This window comes from Montipora capricornis, chromosome 6, assembly GCF_036669925.1.
Source record: "Montipora capricornis isolate CH-2021 chromosome 6, ASM3666992v2, whole genome shotgun sequence".
Classification (NCBI taxonomy): Eukaryota; Metazoa; Cnidaria; class Anthozoa; order Scleractinia; family Acroporidae; genus Montipora; species Montipora capricornis.
This window is the reverse complement of record NC_090888.1, coordinates 21,412,462-21,429,514: the sequence shown is the minus strand read 5'-3', so window position 1 is coordinate 21,429,514 and position 17,053 is coordinate 21,412,462. Positions and strand designations below refer to the sequence as shown.

Genomic DNA, 17,053 nt, shown 5'->3' with positions numbered 1-17,053 from the left:
ACGCTGCCGCGCATTGATGCAAACCTTGGAACCCTCCTAAGAGGCCTCTCACCGATCCTGACAAAACGTTCTGGTGAACGGCTATATATTACGCTCGACGCAGACGTTCCTTTCATTGTGGTAACACAAAATTGATCAAAGGCTGTTGATAAGCAGTTTATAGCGCATGCACAAATCGGTTTTGATCGGACACAATTTAACAATGGTTGACTGACATATTTAAAGAATCTTTATTTAAAAAAACGCACCGACTGGTGGCGTCACGTAAAGCCGATTATTAAAGGGAGTGCAGACACTTTGTATTCATCAGCATGCAATCGATTCAAAAAAGTATGCGCCTTGAATCGAGACTTTAAGTCATCTGATTTATTGTAATACATGTCAAGAGCAGTCAGGCTTAAAAACGCTTTTATTTTGTGCGAGGTATTACAACACGTTTCTTGCGTTTTCACTTGTACGGAATTCTCGAATTTCAGAATTGAATTACTTCCAGACGAGTGGTGAATTTTCGAGTTTATAACGATACGCGAGGATCTCTTGTCTCCTCTGGAAAGTCACATCGCTATAAACTTTGAATAGCTATCTGTATACATGTTGAATATCTGTTGCCACAATGTTTAACTTTCCTGCAGCAAACACATACAGATCCTATACCAAAGCAGGGGAACGACAGTTGAAAGTAAGTAATTTTAAAGGGATAGGATAGCTTGAGGAAAGCTTATGCCCTTGTCTAGAAAGGTCACTTAGCATACCAGTGAACAAATTTGTTCAACTTTGTTCTCTGTTTTGGCCCTAACCATGCACAAACCACGCGATTTTTCTAAAAGAAAGCCAATCAATAGTTTCGATTAATTTATTCAAAATTCAGTTGAGAACCGAGGACAACAGATTATGCATGGTATGTCACGGTCAAGTTAACATGAAGTGCGACAGTACTGTTCTCTCTGCGGGTTTCATAAGCAGTTCATCTATATGAACTATGTTTACACAAACAAAAAAACAAAAACAAAACCTTAATTTTTTTTTCCGGCAATTAAGAAAAGCAACCCCAACAACGATAATAACATTTCTGTATTAATATAAAAGGCATTGGGAAAAAAAAAAAAAAAAACCACGATAATCTAGACTAATGAAACATTTCAGCGGGTTAAGAGATGAGATTTTCCAATAATCTTTATTCTACAGGCTTATTTCTTGAGGTGCCTGCAGTTTCAACACTTTGGAGAGGATTGAAATAACAGGTAAGAAAGGTAGAATGTCTGTAGGTGATACATATGATTCAAGTCACCCCATGCAAAACTTAGACAGGAAGAAAGTGCAATACAAGGGAGCTAATGGTGCCATTTTTCCTCTCCCTGTACTCTCTGACTACTGATCGTTTATTTATTTTGGTAAAGTAAACTGGTAATGAGGAATGGACGCTTTTATGGCCAATTTTAGAAAATTGAGATGTTTTGTAAGTCTTACACGTAAGTCAAATCTCGTTGTTTTGTAAGTCATTACTTAGAGGCCACGATCAAACGAAACATCCGTTCTTAAACGAAGGCGACGGAAAGATAAAGCCGAATGTCAACCTTCCAGATTCAACAGAAGTCTAGTAACAAAATCTCATTGCTCTTTAGTTTATTTAGTTACATGCATCTTTTGCTTTCAAAAACACGGCGGACTACTCTATCTCTCTCCGCGAAGTCAATGACAGCAAAACTGCTTCCCGCGAGACGAGGGAAACTCGCGCGAGGTGTTTTCTTGTAAAGTCCATGTGTCATAATGAAACAAACGATAAAAACAAAGAATGCGACGGAAAATGCCGCAAGCACTGTATGTCCCCATTAACTTATCTCCAATTGATTATGGAGTCATTAAACACTCCTAATTTTAAGCATTGAACCATTTTACGACCTTTTACGGGCACCTCATATCAAAACACGATATCATGCGGTGATGTTGAATCATTCGCTGAAAGGTATGTTGTTGTTCATCTCTGTTTTCGCTTTCTATGGTTCTTTTCATTTTACTCATATATTCTCTGTATATCTAACGCAGAGAGAGATATGCCTTTCGCATGATTTAGTGTGAATACTTAGCATAGCATGTAAAGACAAACTTATTAGACTTATTGTGTAGCGTGGAGAAGTTAGGATTCAATCAGTACAATCAAATGACCCTTGTAAAACTAAAAAGAGAAAAATTTTTCCCTATGAAGCGATCGAAAGAAATACTTGCTATCCGAATTCTTTATCTGCATGCACTGATGCATGCCGTATAAATTAAAATGGTTAAAATGGCGCAAAACTCATCATTGAAATGGCGTTGTATCTGCTCAACGGTTTTGAACATTTTCCTCTGAATTAAACATTCAGGGGAAAATGTTCAAAACCGTTATGAAAATTGCCATAAGATCATGTGGATGAAATGTAGCAAGTATTTTCATGACTGTTTGAAAGCACCGTTTTGTGCTAATACCTCATGCCGGATGCAAAGGTCTGCAAAGGGTCATTGCTGCAGCTCGGCGTAGACAGAATTGTAATTGTCTCGGCGCCGTTCTCATCTTTGCTAGACAATTATTAGCTGCCTGTTTGTTTTTTTTGGGAACTAGAATTCTTTTCGATGGAACGGTTACGACTGAATTTACTGACATACAAAATTAAAGAAAAATAGTTAGCACATGATAGACAAAACAAGGGGAGAAGATCGTTTTCGTGTAGACAAGCCGCCTAAGATGCCAACTTAACCCTTTAAGGTCCCAATTGAAGTAAAAGTCAAGTGAAGTAAAAGTCAAGGTACTCATGCAAATGCAATACACAAAGAATCTTAACCCCAAGAGATTTGATTTGGGTACAACATTGCGTTAGCCGAATTGGTCTTTTGTCTTCTGAAAGTAAACTTCTCAAATAACATGAAGTTAAAGGTTCTCATCTTCTCATCAGCTGACGACCAAGAAATGGTATGGTTGCCCATGATTTTGCTGCAAACTATCTTAGAGAGGTCCGTGAAAAGTAAAAGAAAGAAGAGGACATTTCATTGCGTGTTGGAAGGTGTCATTTGACTCTTAAAAACGCCTTTGTAAGATGTAGTTGAAATCTAATATAGTGGGCTTGTGGCAGTAGTTCTTCGAATATTTAAAAACGTAAACCCCATGATATCGGTGGCAACTTTATTAGTACTTTGGTTTTTAGTGTTAATTTTCATTTATCGATTCTGTTTCTCCACAGGTAACTGAAAGGCTACCCTGCCGTGGTAAAAATATAGATCCTCTCCCGGACTGATGTGAACCTTTTGGCATACTGATATGATGTGAGTCCCCACTAAGTTATCTGCGACCGTAGGGTCATTTTACTCTTATCGGAATGTTTATTCAGATGTGCACAACAACGTGGTAATACGAAATGCAATTGTCATCCCAGGCAATTTTCTTAATGTTAGTTTTCAGTAAATGGGTTCTACTAAAGGTTTTGGCTTTAAAGTGAAAATTGGACCAAACAAAAATATCCTCTACCTCTATATAGGACGGACGCAAGGAGACAATTAGGCAAAAAAATTCTGAGCTGTCTAGATTTAGCACTTTTGACAAATTCTCATTGCGCATTTTTTCTATTTTTTTTTTCAAAAATAATGTTCTCTCTCGGCAGAGTCATTAGACCATATCCGACCTACTTCCCGCCAAAATCATGACGAAAAAAATGCGCGCGAAATATTGTCTTGTGGCGTCTACAATAGTGAAAATGGGAGTATCTGACAAACATCTGCCAAAAAAGTAATTAAGCGGGAAAGAGTTTTCGGGAATCTTTTGAAAAAGCGATATGATGTGTGTACCCATTAACTTACTGCAAATAGAGTCGTGATTATGTGGTCTCAGTTACACTCCTCGTAGCCTGAGGCTAATAGATTCAACTTGCGAAAACGTCATGCCAAAGTAATGTTCTAGACAAAGTATGGCCATATTGTACCTTTTTTTCAACTTGATCCATATGACTGCGTAAAGGATAAGCTAGCAAACTCGATATAATGTCATTACAAACCCTTATGAAAAGTCAGTGTTTGGACGTTTAGATTTCTCGCACTATCAGTGAGTGCGGGGGTTGTTTTGCTAAGCGGTTAACAATATTTATTGCTGCACGGCTGTCTTTGAAAGAAAACGACTTAAATAAGAGAAAAACGGTAGCATAAACGAACTTAAAGAAGATGCCTACTATTCAGCAAACTAATCTTAAAAGGGTCAGTTAAGGTTAAAAGAAAGAAAAAAGTCTTTTATTACCTATTGTCACTAGTTTTTGTTTAACTTCTGAAAATGCTGTATTAAGATACGTACTTTTTCCTCCTATTTGAAAAGTCTATGCAGTCATTGTATTATTGTGAATTAGCCGCAGCATCGTAGTGCTGAGGAAAATGCTATTCTCGGTTTGAAACAACTGTGCTTCGATAGGTCGTTGGAGAACAAAGCTTTCTTTGATAATGTGCCTTTTAGTTTGTTCCTCGCAGTTGGTTACTTTTATCTTGAGACCAAACATCATGTAAAACAGGTTCTTTTCTTTGGTGGGGAAACGAGAAACTGGCCCGATTATCAAGGACGTGAAAAACGTGTTGCTTTATTTAAGAATCCAAAAATCCATTAAGGTAAGTACAAATGTTGTTGTTTTAGAATATCAAAAGATCAAGTTGTCGTCTCAAGATACTGAGCTCCATTCCCTTTTTGAAGTATGATAAGGGTTCCTTGAATGGGTATTGCAGTGCTTTGATAAGTCGTTTCACAAAGAAAGTTCCATTGATAATTTGCTGTCTCACTTGTAATACACAGTTGCTTTTTTAGATCTTTAGACCAAAAATCCAAACAGATACTTTTCTTTGGTGGGACCTGAGAATCTGACAGCATTAGCAACTCTTAAATCTACGTGATAAGACTGTCACTTAAATGGCTTTATACGTGAATGAATTTCGTAGCTACTTGTCTGAAGATAAATGGATACCTTGCCTCAAAGCATCATACTTCACGTTTTCTCATATTTACCCTACAAATTTGTTCGAAGAACCGCTTCTCTAGTCTGCAAGGCTTGGCTGCAAATTTCTTACGACAAAACTCTGATTAAGTACGCAAGAAATCATGAATTCTCCGTTGTAAAAGCACAGAACACATCAAAGGAGACAGTGGATAACTTTCTCATAGCAGTCCAATGGAGGCCTAGTCTATTCCGCTCTATTGATTTAAGTGGCGCAAAAACAACCTGGGCAACATTTTGCAAAATAGTGGAAAACTGTGCTGGACTGACAGTTCTTAACATGGCAAAAATGAAAGGTGAACTTTCTAAATATCCAGTTATTCGAGCTGTTAACATTGCGGAGCTCAACTTGAGCCAAACAATGTTGGATGACAGCCATCTAGTTTTTGTTACCGGAAGCATACCCTCGTTAGGAATATTAAACGTAGGCGGCTGTGAAAATTTGACTTACACAGGAATTAGCAATGCCTCTTTTTCGTCCTTGCGTTTTCTTAGACTAGCTTTTTGTAAGGTGGGTGTTGAGTCCATCATTTGTGCCATTCAAAAGCACGAGATTTTCGCGATGTGCGTGGAGGGAATATCACTAAGCAAAGAGGACATCGCACGTTTGGTTGATCTCTTTCCAGACATAGCCGAGGTTGGTGTTCCCTCTTTATGTGGTTTGCCACGAGGAGCTGTTTCTTACCGAGCACTGGCGTCTCTTTGCTTTTATTGCCGCTCATCACCCCAGTCTACAGTATTGACCGCCAAAGAAAGTATTGATGGAAGCTGAATGGAACTTTAAAAAAACTACTAAAAGAACTGGTATTGCTAACCTAACCTTGAAAAGCTTCGAATTTAGAAGGAGCACCGACGGCAACGAGAACGTCATGACTTTCGCTACCGTCAAAGTATTTGATCTTTTTGTTTTGATTCATAAACGGTGCCCTTTACTTCAGCTATGCCTTTTTCCCTCTAATGTCAAAATGTCCATTTTTCTTACTTTTTCATCGCATTTGCCACCCTTTTTCTTGCCCAGTGTTATGATCTGAAAAAAACTTTTCAATGGTGGGTATCCGTAGACATTGAAAATGTCAATTCTCGTAAAATCATTGTCATGTTGTCCCTGGATATCTTATTGTATTGAACTGATTGATTTCATCTTCGCATACTAATTTAAACTACAAGTTAATTTACGATCTTCACGACATAACTATAAAGAAAATTCCAAGACTTTCCAAACCTAAGTAAAAGGAAATCACGAATAACACGTTTCCCCAATAGTAAAAATCACTCAATTGCGAGGACATTTTACGAGGGACTCAAAAATGTCCCCAGATTCTGAACAGACCCCACAGTTCCCCAAGACTGTGCATAGGTGAACCTATATGGCTTTTACGGGTCAAAACTTGCGTCAGTTAAACACAATAAGATATGCAGGCGCCATTTTCTTGGTTGTATGAATCGTGCCACTCTGGTTTAGGGGCCGACCATTTAACTCTTGAGAGGAGAGGGTGGGTGGGTGATTTCTGGTCAGCAATTTTTTTTTTCTAGCAAACTGAGATATGTCCAGGTGCGTCCTAATTAGACGCACGCAGATTTCAATAAGCGTCACGAAGTGTCCCCTTGCTCTTCTAGCCAACTTCAACATCACTTGTGTCTCAGAATACAAACAATTTATGTCACAAAGTGTCCCCCAAAGGCTGCTCTTTAAGTGAAGATTAACTGCTGCATTTACCCAAAGCTAAAAATAACGCTAACCTTTACCCTTACCTTATTGTTGAAAATAGGTAGCAAATGCTTAGACTTAAATTGGGACACTTTTTTTTTCCCTCCTAAATGCTCTGCAGGATATATATTTTTCTCTCCTCATTTCTCTGCAGGATTTTTTTTCCTCAAAAAAGTGTCGTGTTTACATTTACAGAGTGTATTTACATTTACATTGTGGTTATTGCAGTAATAGTTCTAATATATGGAGCTGCAAAACCTTAAAATCAAAGCTATCCCGTACGAAAATTCTGGGCGAGACACAGGCCAGATTCGGGCCATAAAAAAGAGACAATCGAACGGGACAAGTCATGGCGATAATTCGGCTGACACGAGCGAGACAAAACAAACGATAATTGAGCAAGAATAGACCGAGACATTTGTGTCGCCGCGACTTCGAGATGACCTTACTTAGCGTGAATCCGGCCATATTCAAGCCATAAAATAATCACGCGAACTAGCGATAGTCGAGCCAGACAATGCATTCATTTGTACCGCTGTAACATTATGATGGCGTTATTTTAAAATCCCTACTACGCGCCTGCGAAGGAATTTGGCGCTATGAATCGCGAAAGTCGCCGCTGAAGTGCTGAAATCTTGCGGACGTGATGAAATATTTCATACAACACGGACCCAACACGATAACAAAAAAATGCTTCTAACTTTGAAGTGATAACTAAGATATTTATTATATCTCAAATGCTCTCTATACATGCAAGAGAGTATCATTTTGTAAAACCACAGTAGAAAAAGAACACAAGACGGGCAGTACAATGCTAATTTTCTATGAAAAGCTAGTGATTAATTAATATATTTAAATACAGTTTGCACTGAGTGCCTTCTTTTCTTTGGTCTCATTCCCTTCAGAATGTTATCTCATTTGCCGAAAGAACTGGTCTGCAACACTTGCTCTTAGATCTCACGGCAGTCCTCACGACATGCGTTTTGTCGTCAACACTCGAAAACAAATTAAGTGATTAAAATCAGTCACGCACTCGAGATATTTTTCATTTTTTGAAATTTTGTGAGACTGTCATCAAAGCTATAAAGACTGCTTGAACTTTAACATCGAGGATAAACGACTGCTTTTAAAACTTTTTCAAAGACGAATGACTTGAAAGACCCTAACTGCAAAGAACAGATGGCCATTTTCATCGTTTATTTCATTATCTTTGATCTAATCCTTGACATTTCTGGAGCTTTATTTTTGGCAAACCAGCTGAACCACTGAGCGAATGAGAGCACAAAAACAAAACACAGCCAGAAGTCAGGCTATTTCCCAGGTGCTGGACCTCCACAGACGAGGCAAGTTATTATCGATGACTTTTACGGTATAAGGTACTGGCTATCCGCGACAACTAAACTTTTCATCTGTGGAAAGTTGCGAGAAACTCATTTCCTAGCATTCACAGTTGTCGACCGTAAAAAGTCGTCGATAACAACTTCCCTCGTCTGCGGTGGGCCTAACAAACTATGAAGACACAGGACTGTATGTTCGGCAATGAATGACAACTGAACTCCTCGCTACACGTGTAGTATTTTAAAACAATACTCAGTTGAAGCATCCTTAAAAGCTATTATACTGTAAAATATCGTACTTTCATGTTAAGATAGACAGAAAGTAAGACATCGAAGAACTAATACTTTCAAGATCAATGAATGTCCTGCAACGGGATTAATAATTTGCTTCAACAAGTTTCCCTGTTGCCCTCTTAATCTTTCGTCTAGCGTAACTTATTTGCTGCGTAAAGCATTCGTTGACTTGTTTAGGAGAAGGGCATTCCTTGTTATTGGCCATACAAAATGACAACAGGTACTCTGAAAAACAAAATAAACGTGAAAAGATGTTACAACAGTTGCAAAAAGGCCCCCACTTGTAAACATCACATGATTCGCGATCCCGAATACTCCCGGCTTTGGCCACAAACGTTCGGCCTATTATGGAATTTTCTGCCCGACCAATCGGGTTGTAGTCAGTTTAGTACGTGGCAAGCAAAATATAGACGACTTCCATCAAGTTCTTGAATATTACAAAAAAATGTCTTATCAACTCGATTCGCCAGCCAGTAAATACAAAAGTACTGGAAATTGTCAAGGCCGCAACTGCACAGAGCACTTGTTTGAGGAAGCCAGGGAAGGCATATATTAATTATACGTCAATTACTGTTGGTTGGCAGTGTCACTAAAACATTTGCCAATTGAAACTGAGAACAAATCGTTGTAGCAAGGTAAAGCAATAGGAAAAAAATCTTCCATTTGATCACTTAATCAAGCTTTAACACTGTAAAACTTTCCTCTAACTGAAAGTGGGCCGATTTGTAGATTTCAATTTGAAGACACGTCATCTGAAACTGCAAAACCGCTTAGTCAATATGATGAAGTGACACCTTTCAAGACTTGGGATTTTAACTTATCAAGTGGTTTCTTTGCTTCCCCTTCCTTGGACGTTGAAGAGCCGATCCCTTGTCCACGTGACAGGGCGAGTTCTTCATAGGAGAAAACTAAAGGAATCAGTTTTTGAAGCAAGTGCAGAGGCCCTTTTACTCTGGCTTCGTTGACAAGAATTCGTTATTTGCTGCCGGAGACAAAGACATCATATCCTTTAAGCAAGCGTACATCTCCCTGAGACAAATTAATGACAAAAATCGAGTATTCGTGGACATCAATAGACAAACCCCTAGGGTCTCTTTGATAAGTCGCAAGAAGCACCAGTAATTATCCTTCAGAGTTTTTGTGGAGATAAGAAGCGCCGAGGGTGGTCATTAGACCCATTACAGCTTCAAAACTGAAAAATGTATTGAGATGAGAACATGGGAAACTCAATTTGGCAGAACCAATTAATTTCTGTCATCGAATAATTAGAATCGCACATCCATTGCGGAATAAAGCGTGCAGCAAACGCAAAGCTTGAAAAACTAATAATATTTATCCACAGATAGGTTAAAGCTTTTGTTGTACTCGACTTTGTAAATATTTGGAACCATTCAAGTATATGTTTGAAAATGCTGTTTACCCGCACTTTTCGTCACTATCACACTGTATCACAGGCCAAACTGTTATTGATGTCAACAGCATTCTTGCAGACATCTTCACACCAGGGAAAGTGTGAATTAGGGGATCTCATGAACGTAGGGATTTACTACTGGTTCAGTGTTATTAGTTACAAACACGAACCTCGGATGGATTGAATTTGGCCTTTATCACATAAGAAGGAGTGCAAGGAGCGACGTCTTGCAGGGGCTGAATGGCTTCCCCATCAAAAAGTTGAACGAGCGTTTTGAAGTAAGCGAGGGCTTCAGGAGGTGGAACTGAAAGTTAAATAAAAAGGCACGTTTCTTACAATTCAAAGGTGTATTTTGTTCAGGAGCCCCTGTTCATTTGAGAAATGATATTAACTTCAAGGGTACGGAGGATCGATAAAACCATTTGTCAGTAATCGAAACGTCGGTTGATTGTTTAACAAACAAACATTTAAGAGGAAACACTTACCAGCACATTTGCAAGTCTTTAATTGAGCCTTTAGCCGCTCATTCTCATTTTCTATCTCTGTGATTCTTTTCCTCAAGACAACCACTTCGGAACTTCGATTTACATTGCAATTTCGGCATCCTTCGTTGTTTCCAGTGCCGTCTTCTCCAATTTCTGAGTCATAAAGGGAAGGTTCACGTTCTAGATCATCGTCGTTGAAGTCATCATCATAGTCTGACAGAGTTACCATGGCTGATGTGAATGCCGCTCGTGTTGCTCCTAGGCCCCTTGCCTCATCTCGACTCACCAGACTCACTGAATTGCCATACGCTTGCTGCCTTTGTTCTTGCTCTTCGATAAACTGATCGATTCTTGTCAATGGTGGCAGAATTTCTTGATTATTAAACTGCCTCGGCGTTTGCAGTTGTGGAACACTTTTCCATGTTCATTCTTGGTTCCATCGCGGCTGCGGCTCAGGTCAGCGTTGCTCAGGATGCGGTTGATGTAATTGTTCGCGTTCTTTCTGGGGCAGTTGCACGTTTTGCTTTTGCTGATTCTCTTGCTTTGGAATCTTTTGCTTCAGTTGTTGTTGTTGTTGCTGCTGCTTTTGAAGATGTTGCTGTTGCTGAAGCTGTTGCGGCATTCTTTGTTGCTGCTGAAGCTGTGGCTGTTGTGGCATTTGCGGCTGTTGTTGCTGCTGCTGCTGCTTTTGCTGCTGTTGTTGCTGGCAGTGACCTTGTGGCGTACTTATGGAAAAACATCGTTATATTGCGTTGCTGCAATAATTTCCTGCGCTGCTAACATAGAGGATGCATCCATACTCCTCTTTTGCTGTGCTTTGTCTTTATTTTGTTTTTTTTTTCTGCGGATCGTCTTTAGTCTTGGATTGCGAAACGGCCCTCTTTTTCTTGGGGGGTGAGTATGGTTCTTTTTCATTGCTACCATCAGTTTGCATAGTCTCTGTGTGCCACAGTTTAATCAAGTCCACGGTGGTGAAGTCACGATCTTGATTTATGGCTGTTTTTAAGAACGAGTGCAAGTGTGCTGCATACTTGTCCAGAAGATGTTTTTCAGCTACAGCCAAAGATACATGTAAAAGTGTTTGTTACGAAATACCTAGCGAGGACATTAAAATGAACACATCTTCTTACATTTGATCATAGCCAAGTTTGCGTGCCTGTTTTGCCGAAGAAATTGCAAACAAGTTGGAAAAAACAAAGATGCAATGTGACGCCCTGAGCTTCGGCCTCTACTTCTCGAATTATCTGAAAAAAGTCAGATTTTCAAATTCCTAAGCAGCATCTATTGGCGATCAAATATACCCTTATTTCACAGAAGAAATATTTAGCTCCTGGGTCGTTCCATTCAAGTTGTCTTTTTAGCACATGCAATTAATAACTCGAGCAAAGATTGAAGAGGCTGAACGTAAAAAAAATATATTTTTGTTTGTTAAAAGTAAGCAGTCCATGCTTTCAACACAATCTGTTTACATTTAATAAATGTAAACAGATTGTGTTGTTGTCTTTTGAAATACTGCACATCTATATTAAACTTGAATTGATCTTTTGACAAGTGACACTCAGAAGATGTTGACACGGGGCTTCTCGAGTTTGTTTTGGTATTCAGTCTTTCAGTGCAACGCGCCCTACCGTGGCCACCCAACAAACTTTCACATTTGACAATTAAGTATAAATACGTCAACTTACAACTGTGCGAACTTTGCAAGTAGGCGTGACTGTCAATCAATGTCACACATCCTGATTGGCGAAGCAAGGGTACCAACGAGCAAATTGAGACGAAAACCTTTGAGAGACATTTCTAGGCTCCTTGTAATGTATAAAGACTGTCCAGAGAGATGTTTTTATCACCTCAAAGCACTTGATCTGTTCGGATATGTTAACTGAAAATAAAGCCTCCGAAAATTTTAGGGAATGAAATCCTTATTTCAGAAATTGCTAGCTGAACGTTAACTTTCAGGGAACCATTTGCTCAGCCGAAAATGTGATGACCTTTTTAAGTGCCAAAAATTGCTAAAAATATCCCTCCCGAAAACGTAAGGGACTATTTTTCCCTGGTTGCCGAATCTTTTAGGTGATGCTTTACTAAAGAAATCTATAGCAGTTTACAACCTAAAACCGAAATTCTTAGAACAGTTTGGATCGCCCGAACACAATATTGCACCGAAGATTATCATTGGGTGCCCCTGAAAAACTTTCTTGATTGGCCACGGTAAGGTGCGTCGCACTGTAAAATGCAATGAACATAGTGCAAAAAAATATCTCCGAGGACCAAAGTGACAGCAACACACAATTGTATAAAAGCAAGAAAAGACAAAAATCTCTCGACCCATTTTAGAATTAGCACGAATGCTCTAAAAAAGTATAATTATACAAATGTAAAGGGGTACCTCATACTTTATAATTTGCGCGCCTCCAGTAACTCGAAGTAACGGTTTTGCCAACTGTTAGCAAAATTAAAAGTAGGCGAAAAGCAGCAATATTTAAGCAGCCGTAAATTTTGATTGCGAATTTGCATGCCTTTGTACGTTAATGTATGTATCTATTACTTACGTTTTGGGCAGACATGGAGGACAGTCCCAATAAACACTTGCTGCTTTCCCTGAATGTGCCATTTCACTCCTACTTTGTCTTTTTCCTTGAACTCACCCTGCAGTATGCACCGAGACTTCGGTACGACACTGACTGTCTTATCGCTCGCAAAATATACACAGGCATACAAATTCTCGGCCATTACCTCAATGAGCGAAAGAGCTGAAAAGTTAGGTAAAACGAGGACAAGATACCCTGCTTCTGAGCGGCCACGATTTCTTCTAACCGTTTTGGTCAAACAGTGCGCCAAACCGAATCAAATGAGCTTTCAAACGGTAGCCAATCAGAAGGCCTTATTCCTTCAGAAAGTGATAGGCAAGTTATCACAGGCCACGAAGATCAGCCCAAAGCTGCTTGATCTCTGCCTGTCTAGTACCTACGTCATTATTTTGAACATGGATTTACTGTTCCCCACACTTACTGTTCAGTAAACAAGAACACTGTGCTCTGTGGTTGTTGCGAGTTTGTTTAAGTGAGTCGAGCAAGCTGTTGTAGAGTTGACTAAAACATGTCAAATGTATGGAGAAATGAAAAAAGGCCAAAGGCCAAAGCGCTGAAGGACGGCTGAGGACGAATCTTTGTTTAGAGATGTTACCATTCCTCTGTCCATGACAAGTTTGCCACGCACTCTTCAACCCTCTGAATTGACCTCCGTGAAACTGGAGGCGCAACAAGGGGGCGATTTAAGTTCAGAGTACGTTGCACAGTCCACCGGACCATTCACTGGATCCGACAATTTCGGGAAACCTGACAGCCCTTCAAAGTTCAAATCAAAAGGTTTGAGCCAAAAGTCACGAGCCTTTCCACCCGCAATTCCCTATCAAGTTTATTGACAATGAGGAACTAGAGCTGGATTCTATGTGGAAGGATGTGTATGAAACTCTGATTGCAGAAAGCAGTGAACGTGAATTATGGGATTGGGGGTTTACTGAGGAAGACAGTGATCAGTTTGAAGATATTGTTGAAGATCTGACATTGCAATAGGTAATAGATACTTCTAGTTGTGAAGCTGCAAACTTGGAATCGAAGGAAGAACCACAAGTAGAAGTTAATACCAAAGCATTTAGTGAAAAAGAAAAGTTGTACCCCGGAGCTAGGGTGACGATAGGCGCTGTTATGGTCCTTCTCACCCTGTATGTTATCAAATACGACTTAATGGGGGAGGCAATTTCTCACTTGTTACAGTTTATTTCACTTTTACTTCCATCAGGAAGCATTTTGCCTGATACACTTCAAAAATTCAAAAGGTACTTTAACAAATTAGAGAGCCCAGTAATTTTGCACCACTATTGCGCTTACTGTTTATCTTATGTTGATAAAAAAGCAGCTACTTGTCCGAATACCTCATGCATGAAAGAACTTTTGTTTCGAAATGCAAAAGCTTACTTCATTGAAGTACCAGTCGTTCATCAACTCTCGGCATTTTTCTCTCGAATTGGTTCCTATAGTGACATTCAACATCGATTCAACCGAAAGAAGAGGCATCCTGACAATATTGAGGACATTTATGATGGTGCACTTTACAAGAAATTATCCGGGAACGGAGGATTTCTATCATTCCCTGATAATGTTTCCTTTCTCATGAACACTGATGGTGTTCCCGTATTCAAATCCTCTAAAGTTTCCATATGGCCACTGTATCTGGTAATTAATGAGCTCGATTACAGCAAACGCATGGCAAACGAGAACATGATTTTTGCTGGCCTCTGGTTCGGAGAAAAAAAGCCAGCGATGTGGACTTTTCTCAAACCGCACTCGCAATCATTTGCAACACTTGAAAAGGGTGTTTACGTTGACTCACCAGAGAGAGGGAACTTTATCTGCAAAGGAATTTTGCTAGCCTGTTCTTGTGACCTTCCTGCTCGTTGCTTGTTGTGTAATGGTATGCAATATAACGGTGAGAATGGCTGCTGCAAATGTTTGCAACCTGGTGAAACTGTGAAAACAGGTGTTCGTGGTCACAGCAGAGCATCTCTCTATCACGACAACAACCCTAAAGGGCCGATTACAACTTCAGAAAATGTCAAAGAAGACGGAATTGAAGCCGCCAGGCGCCAAAAACAGGGTATGGGTCGGTGTGTTGTAAACGGAGTAAAGAGACCATCTTGGCTTTCTCTACTAAAGCATTTTGACTTAGTGAGAGGCATTGCAATTGATTACATGCATGGAGTTCTTCTTGGGGTCCAGAAATTACTTTTGACCTTGTGGTTTAACCCCACGTTTTCAAAGGAACACTTTAGCTTATTTTCTAAAGTGGAGATTGTTGTTGAGAGGCTAAATCAAATTTTACCAACTTTCGAAGTCTGAACACTTAAAATACTGGAAAGCTAGTGAATTACGTTCGTTTCTTCTGTTTTACGGACTTCCTACATTGTACGGCCTTTTACCTGATAACTATTTCTCTCACTACACATTGTTTGTAAACGCCATTTTCATTCTCTTACAAGAATCAATTACTGAAGCAGATTTACTAGAAGCTGATAGACTCCTTGACGGTTTCTGCAAGTCCTTTTCAAACTTGTATCATCCACGTTTCCACACTTTAAACGTTCACCAGTTACTGCATTTAGTTGACGACGTAAGAGACCTTGGACCACTTTACACACACAGTTGTTTTGCATTTGAAGACAAAAATGGATTTCTGTTAAAGCTCATCCACGGAACACAGTTTAATTAACAGCCAGATAATCTCTGCGGCATCCATAACACAGAAACTACCCGAGCTCCGTGAGAAGTGTGTTCCCAAAGGATCTGAAATTGATCTGCTTTACAAAGACTTAAATCGCGGCAGCAAATCCAAATACAGGACCGAAATTCTTCCTAATATTTATGCTTTAAGTGCAACATATTAAGTGTGCCTAGGAATTGCGGAATTGAATGCTCTGGAGAAATATCTTGGGTTTTCCTGCCCCAAAGAACAATTCTGGGTATTCAATAGGCTGGAAATAGCACTTTCGTCGTCCATAGTTTGCGGCTTAGCTTACAAGGGTCTGCGCAAAAGGAATTGTGCAGTTGTCAAGTATTGCGTGAACAAAACGTGGGCTTTCGCAATGGTGAAGTTCTTCGTTAAGTATGAGGTAGCTTCTGCTAAGGAGCTGAAGTTTCTTGCAATACCTCACCCAATTTCGGTCCTTAACTACAACCCAAAGACACACATTACTCGAGTGACCTTTTCCTCTCTGGAGGAGATAGTTGTGTTTAATGTCGAAGACATTTGCACTAACTGTTTGTACATTTCCGTGAAAGTTGCGGCTGACGGAAGTCGAGATCACTCTGTTGCGTATGTGTGCGAATTTGCCAATAAGAAGGAGCGTGATTAAGCCGGAAAATGAAACGGTGAAGTACTCATTGAAAGCACTTTTGGAAAGTTGCGTATTTGTCTTGACCTGAAGGCAACATGTGTTTTTCCGTTGTCATGGTCGTGAGTAATTTTTCGCATCGACGTGATTTCCGATTATATCAAATTGTTGTAGGGCTGTTCTTTGATTTTACTGTAATCTTTCAAACCGCCTTGAATGGCTGGTATTTGAAACACTTTCTTGTTAGTAAACTTGCACATTTTTCACGGTTTTTCAAATTACATATAGAGTGCAGACGAGAAATAAGCGTCTCGAAAACCGCGTGTGAAAAGAGCATAAGAAAATTGCGCACAAACTCATCTCCATTCATAACACGCGCATCGAAAAATAATTAGTGTGTATGAGTTGGATCATTGTCTTTTCATTGTTTTGGTTTTATTGTTAGTTTCAGCGCAAGACAATAGCTATGTCAACAATGAGGTGTTTTACAAAATTACAGCGAGTGTTTCCAAGTGAAATGCACTCGCTTCCGCTTCATGTTTAATTTCCGACATTTGATAATCACTTTCGCTTCTCGCTGCATCAAAAAACAACATAATGAGAGGAATAAATGTTTTCCTGTGATTAAAACGCAAAACAGGGCCATTTTCCATTCGAAAGACATCACTTTTGCCAACAAAAATCGACGATCAGTCAATTGAAAAACAATAAATTGAGAGCTGAACAAGACTCGAACAAACGTCGCCGTGAAATGCGGTAAATCAATTTCACCTGCAGTAAATCAATTTCAAAATGATATAAGGAATATACTCATCCGCAAACAAAACGCCATTTACACCATCTGTAATACTTTGTTGAATATTTAAAAATGATTGTTTTCATGAGTGCGAGAGATTGCAAAGGTGTCTTGGGTACTGGCATTGTGTCCGATTCACGT

General features: G+C 39.5%; 1 long non-coding RNA gene and 1 pseudogene across 1 annotated transcript; both read left to right on the top strand.

Annotated features, from left to right (window-relative positions):
* The first annotated feature begins 566 nt into the window (after positions 1-566).
* Positions 567-6,470, top strand: LOC138051772 (uncharacterized). Its single transcript, XR_011132909.1, has 3 exons — positions 567-679; positions 1,186-1,241; positions 3,213-6,470. It is a non-coding gene; the product is annotated as an uncharacterized lncRNA (long non-coding RNA).
* A 4,179-nt stretch (positions 6,471-10,649) lies between these two features.
* LOC138053376 (uncharacterized) lies at positions 10,650-15,669 on the top strand (annotated as a pseudogene).
* Positions 15,670-17,053: the final 1,384 nt, after the last annotated feature.